Here is a 17,898-nt window from a genome sequence, read left to right on the forward strand (position 1 = left end):
GGCGGGGTTCGGCGGGCGGCGGGTTTCGGGTGGTGGTGAGGGGGTCCGAGGCGGCGTATATAAAGGAGGGGGGCTAGCTTGGGGGCGGGGGCAAGGCGGCGCGGGGAGAGTCCTGGCCGGACTCGGTGTCGCAGGCGGCGGCGGTCTCCGCGTCGGGGACGAGGCGGACGACGCGGCTGGGCTGGGCCGGCTGGCTGGGCTTCGGCCCAGTCGGCGAAGAGAAGATTTTTTAAATAATTTCGCCGAAACTTAAATAAATCCTAGAAATGTAAATAAAAATCTAAAAATGCCAAAACAAATTTTCACTGTCTAAATAAAATATTTAGAACAAGATGAACATTTTCTTGGCCCTAAAATGCAAATTTGAAAAACGTGCTATTTTTCTAATGGAAATAAAATAGCAATAAAATCCGAATAAAATCAAATATTTGATTTTAATATTTTTCCTCCAATATTTCAATTATTTTGGAGAATTCATATTATCTCTCTGGAGAGAAAAATAATTAGAACCAATAATCCTCGTTTCAATATTTGATAAAATTCAAATATGAAAACAATGAAATCCCCAACTCTCTCCGAGGGTCCTTAAGTTGCTTAGGATTTCGAGGATCGCGAAACAAAATGCAATAAAATATGATATGCATGAATGATCTATATGTAACATTCCAAATTGAAAATTTGGGATGTTACAACTCGAGACATGGCTACTACCTAAGTCCGGAATGTTGTGCATGATCAGGTACCAAGAAGGCCCTCTCGAAGAAGAACGTCGGAAGGAACCGGAGAAGTCCCCAGGTCCTGGACATCCAGCCCCAAGCCCCGGACAACCGGCCCCTGGAGCATCATCCACAGCAGCCGCCAAGCACCTACAGGCCCCGGACATCCGGCCAAGTCCAGAAATCCAGCGCCCTCTATCCAGAGAGCACCGAGGCCAACCCCGCCAGCCCAGACATCTGCCCCCCTAGCCTGGACATCCGTCCCCTCGAGAAGGCCCGGACATCAGGCCCGACGCCCAGACGTCTGGCCCCGTCTGTCTGCGCACAGTAAAGGGCCGAGGCCCCTATACCCCTTCGCCCTCCTAGACTATATATACTCCTCCTCCCTCTTTCTAGGGTTAGCATTGGTTTAGCTCATACTTGAGATAGAGCTTTGCTCATCCATACGGTTCTACTCCACCGAGAGAGACCACGGCCTCTAGGGAGAAAATCCACTTTGGATTCAAGACCCCTTCATGGGATGACTCCTCAAGGCCTCCTCACGGAGATGAACTAGTTACCTCTTGTATCGTCCTTTGTTGGATTCGGATCATGTATCTCTTTGTGTTTCGAGGATCTAGCATATGTGTGACCGAATCTTGTTGGTTTGAGTGATTCTCTCGTGTTTTCCCTTGTGTTTCCCCTCGTGTTCTTTGTGTTCCTCATTGGGATCCGCTCCTTTCGTGAAAGATCGGGCAACTAGGGTTCTACCCTACATCATTACTTCTCCATTGGAGTTCACGACCTCTTCGGAGAAGATTCCCCAAGCGGATTCAAGACCCCTCACGGGAAGACCCCCTCAAGGCCTCCTCACGGAGATGAACTAGTTACCTCTTGTATCGTCCTTTGTTGGATATGGATCATCTATCTTCTTGTGTTTCGAGGATCTAGCACATGTGTAATCGAATCTCGTTGGTTTGGGTGATTCCTCTCGTGTTTCCCCTCGTGTTATTCATAGGATCTCCTCCATTTCGTGAAACATCGGGCATCTAGGGTTCTACCCTACATCAGAGGAGGATCCTCGTTGCGTCATAACCCAAGAATTCATGCTTCACATGGTCTATCGCCCGCCCCGCTACCACCCTCACTTTTTCACCAGTAGATGCATTATTCTTAAATGATAAATTACATAACAGCTCTTCCTCATTATGTTTATGCACACAAAAAATTATAGGGCATCCCAAATGGTGCAAGATGGCTCGTCGGCGCGATCAACTTACCCTGACAGTTGAATTTAAAGGCCATCCCCCGATATGGTATCCACAAAATGACCACAATTTGGCGATACAAATTCCATTTAGCTCCATCACCCGCCAAATAAACGTGCTACATGTCCGTCACCCTCTTCGTCGGCGTCGACAACATTTCGGGGGCCAGGTCCAGGTTAAAAAACCGAGTTTCGGATTTTATCTTTGACCAGTACTCTACCACCCTTCTGTGAGCTCACCCACGGACAGATATATGGACAATAACATATAGAGCAATGCATCATCCTTCCATTTTCAATTCGGAAAGACTACAGGTTCAATCAGGACAGAAGGAGGAGGCTCTTCGTTGCATCGAAACCCAAGAATTCATGCTTTATATGGTCTATCGCCCGCCACACTACCACCCTCTCTTTTTCACCAGCAGATGCGTTATTATTACATGATAAAGTACATAACAGCTCTTCCTCATTATGTTTATGCACATTAAAAATTATAGGGCATCCCGAATGGTGCAAGATGGCTCGTCGGCGCGATCAACTTACCCTGAATGTTGAATGCACGTGCCATCCCCCGATGTTGTATCCACAAAAGGACCACAATTTGGCGATACGAACTCCATTTGAGCTCCATCACCCACCAAAATGATCACAACTAAATGTGTTACGCGTCCATCACCCTCTTCATCGGCGCCAACAACATTTCGGGGGCCGGATCCAGGTTAAAAACTGAGTTTCGGATGATTTTATCTTTCACGTTTACTCTATCACCCTTCTATGATCTCACCCACGGACATATATATGGACAATAACATATAGATCAATACACCATCCTTCCATTTTCAAACCGGAAGGACTACATGTTCAGTCAGGAGAGAAGGAGGAGGCTCCTCGTTGCATCGAAACCCAAGAATTCATGCTTTACATGGTCTATCGCCCGCCCCGCTGCCACCTTCACTTTATCACCAGCAGATGCATTATTCTTAAATGATAAAGTAGATAACAGCTCTTCCTCATTATGTTTATGCACACAAAAAATTATAGGGCATCCCGAATGGTGACAGATGGCTCGTCGGCGCGATCAACTTACCCTGAAAGTTAATTTCACGGGCTGTCCCCCGATGATTTATCCACGAAAGGACCACCATTTGTCTATATGAACTCCATTTGAGCTCCATCACTGGCCAAAGTGATCACAACTAAACATGGTACGCATCCATCACCCTCTTCATCGTCGTCGACAACATTTCGGGGGCTGAAAAATCGAGTTTCGGATGATTTTATCTTTGACGTGTACTCTACCACCCTTTTGTGAGCTCACCCACGGACAGATATATGGACAATAACATATAGAGCAATGCACCATCCTTCCATTTTCAAACCAGAAATACAACAGGTTCAGTCAGGACAGAAGGAGGAGGCTCCTTGTTGCATCGAAACCCAAGAATTCATGCTTTACATGGTCTATCGCCCGCCCCGCTGCCACCCTCACTTTTTCACCAGCAGATGCATTATTCTTAAATGATAAAGTACATAACAGCTCTTCCTCATTATGTTTATGCACACGAAAAATTATATGGCATCCCGAATGGTGCAAGATGGTTCGTCGGCGCAGTGAACTTACCCTGAAAGTAGATTTCACAGGCCGTCCCCCGATGTTGTATCCACAAAAGGACAAGAATTTGGCCGTACGAACTCCATTTGAGCTCCATCACCGGCCAAAACGATCACGCTAATCATGGTATGCATCCATCACCCTCTTCATCGGTGTCAACAACATTTCGGGGGCCGGATCCAGGTTGAAAAACCGAGTTTCGGATTATTTTATCTTTGGCGTGTACTTTACCACCTTCTGTGAGCTCACCCACGGACAGATACATGGACAATAAAATCTAGAGCAATGGACCATTCTTCCATTTTCAAACTAGAAAGACTACATGTTCAGTCAGGAGAGAAGTAGGAGGCTCCTTGTTGCATCGAAACCCAAGAATTCATGCTTTACATGGTCTATCGCCCGCCCCGCTACCACCCTCACTTTTTCACCATCAGATGCATTATTCTTAAATGATAAAGTACATAACAACTCTTCCTCATTATGTTTATGCACACGAAAAATTATAGGGCATCCTGAATGGTGAAAGATGGCTCGTCGGCGCGATCAACTTACCCTGAAAGTAGAATTCATGGGCCGTCCCCCGATGTTGTATGCATAAAAGGACCACAATTTGGCCATACGAACTCCATTTGAGCTCCATCACCGGCCAAAACGATCCCAACTAAACGTGGTACGCGTCCATCACGCTCTTCATCGGTGTCGACAACTTTTCAGGGGCCGGATCCAGGTTGAAAAATCGAGTTTCAGATGATTTTATCTTTCACATGTACTCTACCACCCTTCTGTGAGCTCACCCATGGACAAATATATGGACAATAACATATAGAGCAATGCACCATCCTTCCATTTTCAAACCGAAAGGACTACATGTTCAGTCAGGAGAGAAGGAGGAGGCTCTTCATTGCATCGAAACCCAAGTGATGTAGGGTGGTACCCTAGATGGCCGATCTTTCAGGAAAGGAGCAGATCCCAACGAGGAACATGAAGAACACGAGGGAGAAAATGAGAGGAAACACGAGAGAATCACTCAAACCAACAAGATACGGTCACAGATGTGCTAGATCCTCGAAACACAAAGAGATACACGATCCACGATCAACAAGGGACGGTATATAGGGTAACTGGTTCTTCCCCGTGAGGTGGTCTTGATGGGGCCACCTGAGAGGGGGTCTTGAATCCAACATGGATTTTCTCCGAAGAGGGGCCACGGTCTCTCTTGAGGAGTAGATTAGTATGGATGACCGAGGCTCTATCTCACAAATGAGCTATCACAACGCTGACCCTAGAAAGAGGGAGGAGGAGTATATATATTGTAGGTGGGCGAAGGGGTACATGGGCCTCGGGCCCTTACATTGTGCGCAGACAGGGGAGGCCGGATGTCCGGGCCCTTGCGAGGTGCCGGATGTTCGGGCTGTCGGGGCCGGCCTTAACACTCTCTGGATAGATGGGGTCGGAATGTCCGCGCGATGGGCCGGATGTCCGGAGGCTCGGGGCGGGCCAGATGTCCGGGCTGGGGGTCCGGATGTCCGGGTTGGCGGGGTCGGCCTCGGTACTCTCTGGATAGAGGGTGCTGGATTTCCGGACTTCGGACTGGATTTCCGGGCTGGGCAGGATGTCCGGGGCCTGTAGGTGCTTGGCGGCTGGGTGACTGTTGTGGGTGATGCTCCAGGGGGCGGATGTCCGGGGTCATGGCCGGGTGTCCAAAGCCTGGAGGCTGTTCTTGACTCCTTCCGTTGGTTCTCTTCGTCCGTGAACTTGGAGGCCTGTTCATCTTCACGTGCATCTTCGGGAGGGTCCTCTTGATACCTAATCATGCACAACATCTCGGACATAGGTAGTAGCCATGTCTCGAGTGGATCATATGTGAAATCATTAAGGAAGGAAGTCACCTCGGTCTCGAGAGCTCTAGCTCGTGCTCGTGTCATGGGTCCGCTTGGCACTTGGTGAGATGATGGTAGGTCCATGGGGATGACCATAGGATGCCCCGCATCATCTCCCCTCCATTGGGAAAGATCCGACCTCGGGTCAAAATCCTCATCACCATGGTACGGGGAGAGATCTTTGATGTTGAAGATGTCACTCCCGGAGTACTTGTTGCATGGAATGTCAATCTTGTAAGCATTGTTGTTGTAGCGTGCAAGCACCTTGAAGGGTCCATCAGCTCGAGGTAGAAGTTTGGACTTGCGTTCATTGGGGAAACGGTCCTTCCAAAGGTGTAGCCACACAAGATCTCCGGTGTTGAATATCATGGGTTGCTTGTTGACGTTGAGCTTGGTCGCGAGTCGTTGTACTTGGCGCTCAATGGTGTGCCTTGTATCTTCATGCATCTTCTTGAGTAAGTTCACTCGGGCACTCGCGTCCATGTTGGTGCGCTCTTGTATTGGAAGAGGAAGAATGTCCAATGGGGACAATGGGTTGAAACCGTAGACGACCTAGGGGGACTTGCCGGTAGTCGAATGTCTTGCACGGTTGTAGGCGTACTCGGTGATAGGTAGGCATTCCTCCAACTCCTTGATGTTCTTCTTTATCAACACGCGTAGTAGAGTGGAGAGCGTATGGTTCGTTACCTCCGTTTGGCCGTCGGTTTGGGGATGGTATGCCGAAGAGAACAAGAGCTTGATTCCGAGCTTGGTGCATAAGGTCTTCCAAAAGTAACTCAAGAACTTGACATCGCGGTCCGAGACAATCGTCTATGGCACTCCATGTAGGAGCAAGGTTTCCCTTCAAAAAAGATTTGCAACATGTGAAGCATCGTCTATCTTGTTGCATGGTATGAAATGTGCCATTTTAGAGAATCGGTCCACAACAACAAAGACTGAATCCTTTCCATTTCTAGTTCTAGGCAAACCAAGCACAAAATCCATGCTAATATCTTCCCATGGTTGATATGGAATTGGGAGAGGCATGTAAAGGCCATGATATTGAGCTTTGGACTTAGCTTTGCGACATGTCGAACATCGGTTGGTGAAGCATGAGACGTCGCGGAACATCTTGGGCCAATAATAGTTCTTGGAGAGCATAGCAAATGTCTTGTCACGTCCAAAGTGTCCCATTAGTCCGCCTCCATGAGATTCTTGCAAAAGCAACAAACAAAGAGAAGACTCGGGGATGCAAAGTGTTTTAGCTCTCATAAGATAATCATCTTTGATGTAATAGCATTTCCAAGATGTATGCATCAAACAATTGGCATAAGGAATTGCAAAAGTAGGATCATGCTCATACAAGTCTTTTATGTGCTCAAAGCCAATGACATTTAATTCAAGTTTAGTAACAAGCATGCATATACGGGAAAGTGCATCTGCCACAACATTTTCGTTGCCTTTGATATACTTGATGACATAAGGAAAAGACTCAATAAATTCACTCCATTTAGCATGACGCTTGTTCAACTTAGTTTTGACCCTTAAGATACTTAAGCATTTCATGATCGGTATGGATGATAAATTCATGAGGGCGAAGATAATGTTCCCATTCACGCAAAACTCACACTAAAGCATATAGCTCTTTGTCATAGATGGGATAATTGAGTTGCGCTCCGGAGAGTTTCTCGCTAAAGTATGTTATGGGGCGCTTCTCTTGGGTTAACACACCTCCTATGCCATTACCGCTAGCATCGCAATGAATTTCAAAGGGTTTGTCAAAGTTGGGTAATGCAAGCGCGGGAGCATGAGTAAGCAAATTCTTAAGCTCATTTTGGGGTTAGAAAAAATAAATGATAATGCATATAAACTTGAGCTGCCTGCAGATTTTGGGGTTAGTCCCACTTTTAACATTGCAGATTTGAAGCCTTATTTGGGTGAGGAAGATGAACTTCCGTCGAGGACGACTTCATTTCAAGAAGGGGAGGATGATGAGGACATCAATACAATTGTTACACCCACAGCCCCTGCTGCTATACATACTGGACCAATTGTTACACCCACAGCCCCTGCTGCTATACATACTGGACCAATTACTAGAGCTCGTGCATGCCAACTAAATTACCAGGTACTTTCGTTTCTTGGTAATGATTCTAGTGTTCATGAGAATATGATGCTTCCTAAATTGGATACATTTGTTTTGCTTACAAATGAAGGGCCTAGCTTGGAGAAGGATGAACATTGGAGCAAGAACAAGCATGGAGATGATGGCATGCGCAAGGGGAACAAGAACGGAGTTACAAGTGATGATTTCAGGACTTTGAAGCCACCATAATGGGTGCATGAAGCCTTGAACGAAATATACAAGATGCAACTTCATAAATTTCGTCCCGAGGCTACTTTAGGTGCTGCGTCACCTTATTATTGGGCCAGGCCCATGTAATTTCGAAATACATAAGTATAGGATATTTTTAGAGTACGTATGTATGGGGAAACAAGAGATAGGGTTGATTTCGGACCCCTCCACCAAGGGCCACGAAATTCCCCCCCTCTTCCTCCATATATACAGCCCTTAGGGCATCGTTTAGACTTCGGGTTTTGTTTAGATTAAAAGTTCGTCGTAGTTGCAACTTCGCGTACTTCGTTTGTGTTCAACGACCAGACAAAGGCGTCACAGGACCCCACCTTGATCAATAAAGCTTTTCATCTTATATTCGCAATATCCAGATTGCAATCTTAGTTTCTTGCTTGTTCTTCGTTTGCTCGCAGGAAACAGACCCTCGTGGTCAGGTTGATCGTGCTCCGGCGTGGTCAATAACCTCTCGGAGTTGGTTTAGCGATTGCTAAGGCGCGACGTCCTCGCACGTTCGTAGTCGGATTGTCAAAGTCGACTGCCACCAAAGCGATATCCATCATCTCATCGAAAGACGGGACACCTTTTCCTCTATCAAGTGGTATCAGATTTCCAGGTTGCTCGGTGAGATTTTACAGCTTTTCGTAGTTTAGATCGAGTCTGTTCTTCATACCTACAGTCCACGAAAAAGCCAAAAAAAATTAGGGTTAGTTCATCATATCCGAACCAATCTGAGCCTTTGCATAATCTTTTTAGGGTTTTACTTTGTTGAATTTGCAGTTGCATCGTCGTGTCTAGTTGCTGGTCTTAGCGTTAGTCTTTTAGAGTTTTGTAGTTCTGGTCATAAGTTGTCACGCCGCCACCGCACCATCATCATCGCCCCTGTCACCTACCACCACCGCTCCGAATCCGTATCCATATACCACCACCAATCCGTATCCATATACCACCACCGATCCATATCCATATATTACCACCGCTGCCATATACCACCACCATATATCCACCACCAATCCGAGTTCCTTGCATATTAGGTGTGTTTTTGAGATCCATCTAGATTCCGATTCGTGTTTCCTTGCCGGAGTAGGTTTCGGAAAAAAAAGAAAAAAAGAGTTTGGAAACCACCCTCCGTTTAGGCCCAAAATTTTTCGAGAACACATTTTTTGAAAAAATTTCTGGCTATCCTATTTTTAGGTGTTTCTGAGCGCAAAAAAAAGAGCAAAAAAAGAGCGATTTTTTTTCCAGAGTGTGCTTTTTCCTTGTTTACGTGCAGCGCCGTGATTTTGTTAGTGTTCTAGGCTCGCGTCTCTAGCACGGTCTAGCCTAGGACCAGCACAGTACCGTCGTTGAGCGTTTATTCAACTTTGCATCTCTGAATTGATTATTGCTGACCCTTTTTGCTACCATATTATAAGCCTTCCCAGCTCCACATACATCTACGTCGTGCGTTTGACTCTCCCTGGTAATCGCTCTGTCCAAGCTTTGAGAGTTTTGACTACAACGGTTGCCGATCACCGCCTGCTGCTGGGTAAGAACTGGTAAGAATTTGAGTTTTGCTTGACGGGTTTGTGATACACCACCACCACTTTTTAGTAGTCTGTAGGATCATATTCTTGTGTGTTTCTATTTGCTGCTAACCATGGTAGGATCACAAGCCGATGAGACTGATTGGGAGAACCTGACGAACAAACAGCTACATGATAAATTTCAGCAAATGATGAGTGGACAGGTGCAAGATGTGCTAAACAGATTTGACGAGGCCATGGAGAAGATAGATGGCATGGAGAAGACGTTCAAAACAAAGCTTGATAGCAAGTTTAATGAATTGCTCGCGCGTTTACCACCACCACCGCCGGCTGCACCTATCGCACCTCTGCAACACCAACAACAACGCATCCTTCCGAATCAGTATGGACGAGCGAAGCGTGTTCCTATTGAGGATGGCCAAACTTCTGGTGCTGCTGTTCCTGTTATTGATGCTTCTTTGGCTCCTGCTACTGCTGCTGCTGGTACCCAGGAGGATGATGAGTATGCGGGCGATTATGAGGATGAGGTTGATCAAAATCAGAACTACGTGCACCCACCAGCACCACCACCAGCAGGTCGACCTCAGGTATATATTCGTAATGGTAGGCCTGCACCACCACCTCAGGTACGAGATGATGTGCATATTCCTAAACTGAAATTGAATATTCCACCATTTGAGGGTAGATATGTTCCTGATATATATCTTACTTGGGAGTTAGAAACTGAACAACGTTTTACATGTTTACAATATCCCGAGGAGAGATGGGTTGCTGCTGCTGTTTGTGCTTTCACTAGTTTTGCATGTGTATGGTGGTCTGAACATTGTAGATTATATCCTATTCCAACTACTTGGGCTGCTTTGAAAACTGCTATGCGTACGCGTTGGGTTCCACCATATTATCAACGTGAATTGCTTCAAAAATTGCAGCGTTTAAGACAAGGGAAAAATTCTGTAGAAGAATATTATCAGGAATTACAAACTGGCATGATTAGATGTGGTATTGTTGAGGAGAATGAAGCTATGCTTGCACGTTTTCTGGGTGGATTAAATAGAGAGATTCAGACCATTCTAGACTATAAGGAGTATACTAATATCACTCGTTTATTCCATCTTGCTTGTAAAGCTGAACGTGAAGTGCAGGATCGACAAGCATTGGCGCGATCTAACTTTTCTGCAGGCCGACCTTCATCATGGACACCGCGTGCATCCTCTACTTCAACTGCACCAGCACCTCAATCAGGTGCCTCCTCCAGTCGTGATACAAGAAAACAGGCACAGCCACCATTATCTGCCAAGAGCGCACCTGCTGGGCCTGCACAGAGTTCTTCTTCTTCCATGGCATCAACAGGGCACACAAGTGATATTATTTGTCGTCGTTGTAAGGGAGGAGGTCATTATGCGAGAGAATGCAAATCTCCACGTGTGATGATTGCTACCGCAGATGGTGGATATGAGTCCGCTAGTGACTATGATGAGGAGACTTTGGCTCTTATTACACGTGAAGAACATGGTGGAGATTCTGATCATGAGACGCAATACATGGCTCCTGAAGACGCTGACAGGTATGAATGTTTAGTTGCTCAACGTGTTTTGAGTGTGCAGGTCACACAAGCTGAGCAAAATCAGAGGCACAATTTGTTCCATACCAAGGGAGTTGTGAAGGAACGTTCTGTGCGCGTGATAATAGACGGAGGGAGCTGCAACAACTTGGCTAGCATGGAGATGGTGGAGAAGCTTTCTCTCAGCACAAGACCACATCCACATCCTTACTACATCCAATGGTTCAACAACAGCGGCAAGGTTCAGGTAACACGTACTGTTCGTGTGCATTTTAGTATCTCTACATATGCTGATTATGTTGATTGTGATGTGGTACCTATGCAAGCATGTTCCTTATTACTTGGTAGACCATGGCAATTTGATAAAACCTCTGTACACCATGGTAGAAACAATCACTATACTCTTGTTCATAAGGATAAAAATATTACTTTGCTTCCTATGACTCCTGATTCCATTTTGAAAGATGATATTAATAGAGCTAATAAAGCAAAACAGGAGAAGAATAAGAGTGAAAATCAGATTGTGGCAAAAGAATTTGAGCAACAAATGAAGCCTAATAATAAACCATCTAGTGTTGCTTCTGAAATTAAATTGAAAAGTGCATGTTTATTTGCCACCAAATTTGATATTGATGAGCTAGATTTCAGCAAATCTGTTTGCTATGCTTTTGTGTGCAAAGAGGCATTATTTTCATTCGAGGACGTGCCTTCCTCTTTGCCTCCTACTGTCACTAACATTTTGCAGGAGTTCGCTGACGTCTTTCCACAAGACGTGCCACCGGGATTACCGCCTATTCGAGGGATTGCGCATCAGATTGACTTAATTCCCGGTGCTTCACTGCCAAACCGTGCACCATACCGTACCAATCCATAGGAGACGAAGGAGATTATGCGTCAAGTACAAGAGCTTCTCGACAAAGGTTATATACGCAAATCCCTTAGTCCTTGTGCTGTTCCTATTATTCTAGTGCCGAAAAAGGATGGTACATCACGTATGTGTGTTGATTGTAGAGGCATTAATAATATTACTATTCGTTATCGTCATCCTATTCCTAGGCTCGATGATATGCTTGATGAATTGAGTGGCTCTACAATATTCTCCAAAGTTGATTTGCGTAGTGGATACCATCAAATTCGTATGAAATTGGGAGATGAATGGAAAACAACATTTAAAACTAAGTTTGGATTATATGAGTGGTTAGTCATGCCTTTTGGGTTAACTAATGCACCTAGTACTTTCATGAGATTAATGAACGAAGTTGTACGTGCTTTCATTGGACGATTTGTGGTAGTTTACTTTGATGACATATTGATTTATAGCAGATCTTTGGAAGAACATTTGGAACATTTACGTGCTGTTTTTATTGCTCTACGTGATGCACGTTTGTTTGGTAACCTTGGGAAGTGCACCTTTTGCACCGACCGAGTATCTTTTCTTGGCTATGTTGTTACTCCACAGGGAATTGAAGTTGATAAAGCCAAGATTGAAGCTATTGAGAGTTGGCCGCAGCCCAAAACGGTCACACAAGTGAGGAGTTTTCTTGGCCTCGCTGGATTCTATAGGCGTTTTGTGAGAGATTTCAGCACCATTGCTGCACCTCTCAATGAGCTTACAAAGAAAGATGTGCCTTTTCTTTGGGGTACCGCACAGGAAGAAGCCTTCACGGTATTGAAAGATAAGTTGACACATGCTCCTTTACTCCAACTTCCTGATTTTAATAAGACTTTTGAGCTTGAATGTGATGCTAGTGGAATTGGATTAGGAGGTGTGTTATTACAAGATGGCAAACCTGTTGCATACTTTTCTGAAAAATTGAATGGGCCTAGTCTGAATTATTCTACTTATGATAGAGAATTATATGCTCTTGTTCGGACTTTAGTGATGAGGACATCAATACAATTGTTACACCCACAGCCCCTGCTGCTATACATACTGGACCAATTACTAGAGCTCGTACACGCCAACTAAATTACCAGGTACTTTCGTTTCTTGGTAATGATTCTAATGTTCATGAGAATATGATGCTGCCTAAATTGGATACATTTGTTTTGCTTACAAATGAAGGGCCTAGCTTGGAGAAGGATGAACATTGGAGCAAGAACAAGCATGGAGATGATGGCATGCGCAAGGGGAACAAGAACGGAGTTACAAGTGATGATTTCAGGACTTTGAAGCCACCATAATGGGTGCATGAAGCCTTGGACGAAATATACAAGATGCCACTTCATAAATTTCGTCCCGAGGCTATTTTAGGTGCTGCGTCACCTTATTATTGGGCCAGGCCCATGTAATTTCGAAATACATAAGTATAGGCTATTTTTAGAGTCCGTATGTGTGGGGAAACAAGAGATAGGGTTTATTTCGGACTCCTCCACCAAGGGCCACGAAATTCCCCCCCTCTTCCTCCATATATACAGCCCTTAGGGCATCGTTTAGACTTTGGGTTTTGTTTAGATTAAAAGTTCGCCATAGCTGCAACTTCGCGTACTTCGTTTGTGTTCAACGACCAGACAAAGGCGTCACAGAACCCCACCTTGATCAATAAAGCTTTCATCTTATATTCGCAATATCCAGATTGCAATCTTAGTTTCTTGCTTGTTCTTCGTTTGCTCGCAGGAAACAGACCCTCGTGGTCAGGTTGATCGTGCTCCGGCGTGGTCAATAACCTCTCGGAGTTGGTTTAGCGATTGCTAAGGCGCGACGTCCTCGCACGTTCGTAGTCGGATCGTCAAAGTCGACTTCCACCAAAGCGAAATCCACCATCTCATCGAAAGACGAGACACCTTTGCCTCTATCACTAATGCACCTAGTACTTTCATGAGATTAATGAACGAAGTTTTACGTGCTTTCATTGGACGATTTGTGGTAGTCTATTTTGATGATATACTGATTTATAGCAGATCTTTGGAAGAACATTTGGAACATTTACGTGCTGTTTTTATTGCTCTACGTGATGCACGTTTGTTTGGTAACCTTGGGAAGTGCACCTTTTGCACCGACCGAGTATCTTTTCTTGGCTATGTTGTTACTCCACAGGGAATTGAAGTTGACAAAGCCAAGATTGAAGCTATTGAGAGTTGGCCGCAGCCCAAAACGGTCACACAAGTGAGGAGTTTTCTTGGCCTCGCTGGATTCTATAGGCGTTTTGTGAGAGATTTCAGCACCATTGCTGCATCTCTCAACGAGCTTACAAAGAAGGATGTGCCTTTTGTTTGGGGTACCGCACAGGAAGAAGCCTTCACGGTATTGAAAGATAAGTTGACACATGCTCCTTTACTCCAACTTCCTGATTTTAATAAGACTTTTGAGCTTGAATGTGATGCTAGTGGAATTGGATTAGGAGGTGTGTTATTACAAGATGGCAAACCTATTGCATACTTTTCTGAAAAATTGAGTGGGCCTAGTCTGAACTATTCTACTTATGATAAAGAATTATATGCTCTTGTTCGGACCTTAGAAACATGGCAACATTATTTATGGCCCAAGGAATTTGTTATACATTCTGATCATGAATCTTTGAAACACATTAAAAGTCAAGCAAAACTGAACCGTAGACATGCTAAATGGGTTGAATTCATTGAGACATTCCCTTATGTCATTAAACACAAGAAGGGTAAAGAAAATGTTATTGCTGATGCCTTGTCTCGTCGTTATACTATGCTTTCACAACTTGACTTTAAAATATTTGGTTTGGAGACCATCAAAGATCAATATGTTCATGATGCTGAATTTAAAGATGTATTGCAGAATTGTAAGGAAGGGAGAACTTGGAACAAGTTCGTTCTTAACGATGGATTTGTGTTTCGTGCTAACAAGCTATGCATTCCAGCTAGCTCCGTTCGTCTTTTGTTGTTGCAGGAGGCGCATGGAGGAGGATTAATGGGACACTTTGGCGTCAAGAAGACGGAGGATATACTTGCTACACATTTCTTTTGGCCAAAGATGAGACGGGATGTTGAGCGTTTTGTTGCTCGCTGCACTACATGTCAAAGAGCTAAGTCACGACTCAATCCTCATGGTTTATATATGCCTTTGCCTATACCTAGTGTTTCTTGGGAGGATATATCTATGGACTTTGTTTTAGGTTTACCTCGAACAAAGCAGGGGAGGGATAGCATATTTGTTGTCGTGGATAGGTTCTCGAAAATGGCACACTTTATACCATGTCATAAAAGCGATGATGCTGTTAATGTTGCTGATTTGTTCTTTCGTGAAATTATTCGCTTGCATGGTGTGCCAAATACTATTGTTTCAGATCATGATACTAAATTTCTTATCCACTTTTGGAGATGTTTATGGGCTAAGTTGGGGACTAAACTGCTTTTTAGTACTACTTGTCACCCCCAAACTGATGGACAAACTGAAGTAGTCAATAGAACGTTGTCTACTATGCTTAAGGCGGTTTTGAAGAATAATAAGAAAATGTGGGAGGAATGCTTGCCTCATATTGAATTTGCTTATAATCGTTCATTGCATTCTACTACTAAGATGTGCCCTTTTGAAGTTGTGTATGGTTTCCTACCTCGTGCACCTATTGATTTGTTGCCTCTTCCATCTTCGGAGAAGGTTAATTTTGATGCTAAACTACATGCTGAATTGATTTTAAAAATGCATGAGTTAACTAAGGAAAACATTGAGCGTATGAATGCTAAATATAAACTTGCTGGAGATAAGGGTAGAAAACATGTTGTGTTTGCACCTGGAGATCTTGTTTGGTTACATTTGCATAAGGATAGATTTCCTGATTTGCGCAAATCAAAGTTAATGCCACGTGCTGATGGTCCCTTTAAGGTGTTAGAGAAAATAAATGATAATGCATATAAAGATTTTGGGGTTAGTCCCACTTTTAACATTGCTGATTTGAAGCCTTATTTGGGTGAGGAAGATGAACTTCCGTCGAGGACGACTTCATTTCAAGAAGGGGAGGATGATGAGGACATCAATACAATTGTTACACCCACAGCCCCTGCTGCTATACATACTGGACCAATTGTTACACCCACAACCCCTGCTGCTATACATACTGGACCAATTACTAGAGCTCGTGCACACCAACTAAATTACCAGGTACTTTCGTTTCTTGGTAATGATTCTAATGTTCATGAGAATATGATGCTGCCTAAATTGGATACATTTGTTTTGCTTACAAATGAAGGGCCTAGCTTGGAGAAGGATGAACATTGGAGCAAGAACAAGCATGGAGATGATGGCATGCGCAAGGGGAACAAGAACGGAGTTACAAGTGATGATTTTAGGACTTTGAAGCCACCATAATGGGTGCATGAAGCCTTGGATGAAATATACAAGATGCCACTTCATAAATTTCGTCCCGAGGCTATTTTAGGTGCTGCGTCACCTTATTATTGGGCCAGGCCCATGTAATTTCGAAATACATAAGTATAGGCTATTTTTAGAGTACGTATGTGTGGGGAAACAAGAGATAGGGTTGATTTCGGACCCCTCCACCAAGGGCCACGAAATTCCCCCCCTCTTCCTCCATATATACAGCCCTTAGGGCATCGTTTAGACTTCGGGTTTTGTTTAGATTAAAAGTTCGCCATAGTTGCAACTTCGCGTACTTCGTTTGTGTTCAACGACCAGACAAAGGCGTCACAGAACCCCACCTTGATCAATAAAGCTTTTCATCTTATATTCGCAATATCCAGATTGCAATCTCAGTTTCTTGCTTGTTCTTCGTTTGCTCGCAGGAAACAGACCCTCGTGGTCAGGTTGATCATGCTCCAGCGTGGTCAATAACCTCTCGGAGTTGGTTTAGCGATTGCTAAGGCGCGACGTCCTCGCATGTTCGTAGTCGGATTGTCAAAGTCGACTGCCACCAAAGCGATATCCATCATCTCATCGAAAGACGGGACACCTTTTCCTCTATCAGACGCTCTTTCAAAAAGTTTGCAATACGGTTCAAAGGTGGGTGACATGATCTTTGAGATATTTGCTAAAAACAAGGATATCGTCGAAGTAGACTACAACGAACTCACCAATGTAAGGGCGAAATACATAATGCATAAGACGCATGAAAGTACCGGGTGCTTCTAATAAACCCATAGGCATAACTAACCACTCATACAGACCAAACTTTTTTTTGAAAGCAATTTTCCATTCATCACCCTCTTGTATGCGTATTTGATAGTAACCACTTTTGAGGTCAATTTTGGAGAAAATAGTCGTACCTCTAAGTTCATCTAGCATATCATCAAGGTGTGGAATGGGGTGCCTATAGCGAACGGTGATAGCATTGATAGGTCTACAATGGGAACACATGCGAAATCTACCGTCTCTTTTTGGCACAAGAATGACCGATACGGCACAAGGACTCAAACTTTCACGCACATGTCCATGGTCTATGAGATGTTTTCCTTGACTTCGTAATTCTTTGGTTTCTTCGGGGTTGACACAATATGGAGCCTTGTTCGGAAGTGGTGCTCCGGGGATGAGGTCGATGCGGTGCTCGATGCCTCATAGTGGAGGTAGACCCGGAGGTAGCTTATCGGGGAAAACATCTTGGAATTCATGCAATAGAGAAGATAACACCAAATGTATATTGTGAGAGGTGTTAGTTTTTGGTGCCTCGTCCTTGCACAAAAGGACATAGTGCATGACACTTGATGGGTTCTCACACACTTCTCTCATCTCACATTTGGTGGCAAATAGGACTAAGTTCTTCTTGTCGCTCATGGAGGCACTCAATTTGGGCTTGTGGCACTCACTCTCTTTTTGGTGGTTCGCTCTCTCACTATTCTCTCCACGATGGGTGGCTTGCTTGTCGGTGATCACTTGGCTTGGAGACATAGGTCGTAGCACATACTCCTTCCCTTTCAACTTGAAGCTATAGTGCTTTGTACGCCCTTTGTGGATGATGCCTCGGTCAAATTGCCATGGCCGTCCAAGAAGGAGGTGGCAAACGGACATTGGAAAGACATCACACTCCAAAGTGTCTTCATAAGCTCCGATCATGAAGGAAACTTGTACCCTATGCTCGACTTGGATAGTGTCGGAGTCGCTTAGC

Source organism: Triticum dicoccoides, chromosome 2A, assembly GCF_002162155.2.
Source record: "Triticum dicoccoides isolate Atlit2015 ecotype Zavitan chromosome 2A, WEW_v2.0, whole genome shotgun sequence".
Taxonomy (NCBI): Eukaryota; Viridiplantae; Streptophyta; class Magnoliopsida; order Poales; family Poaceae; genus Triticum; species Triticum dicoccoides.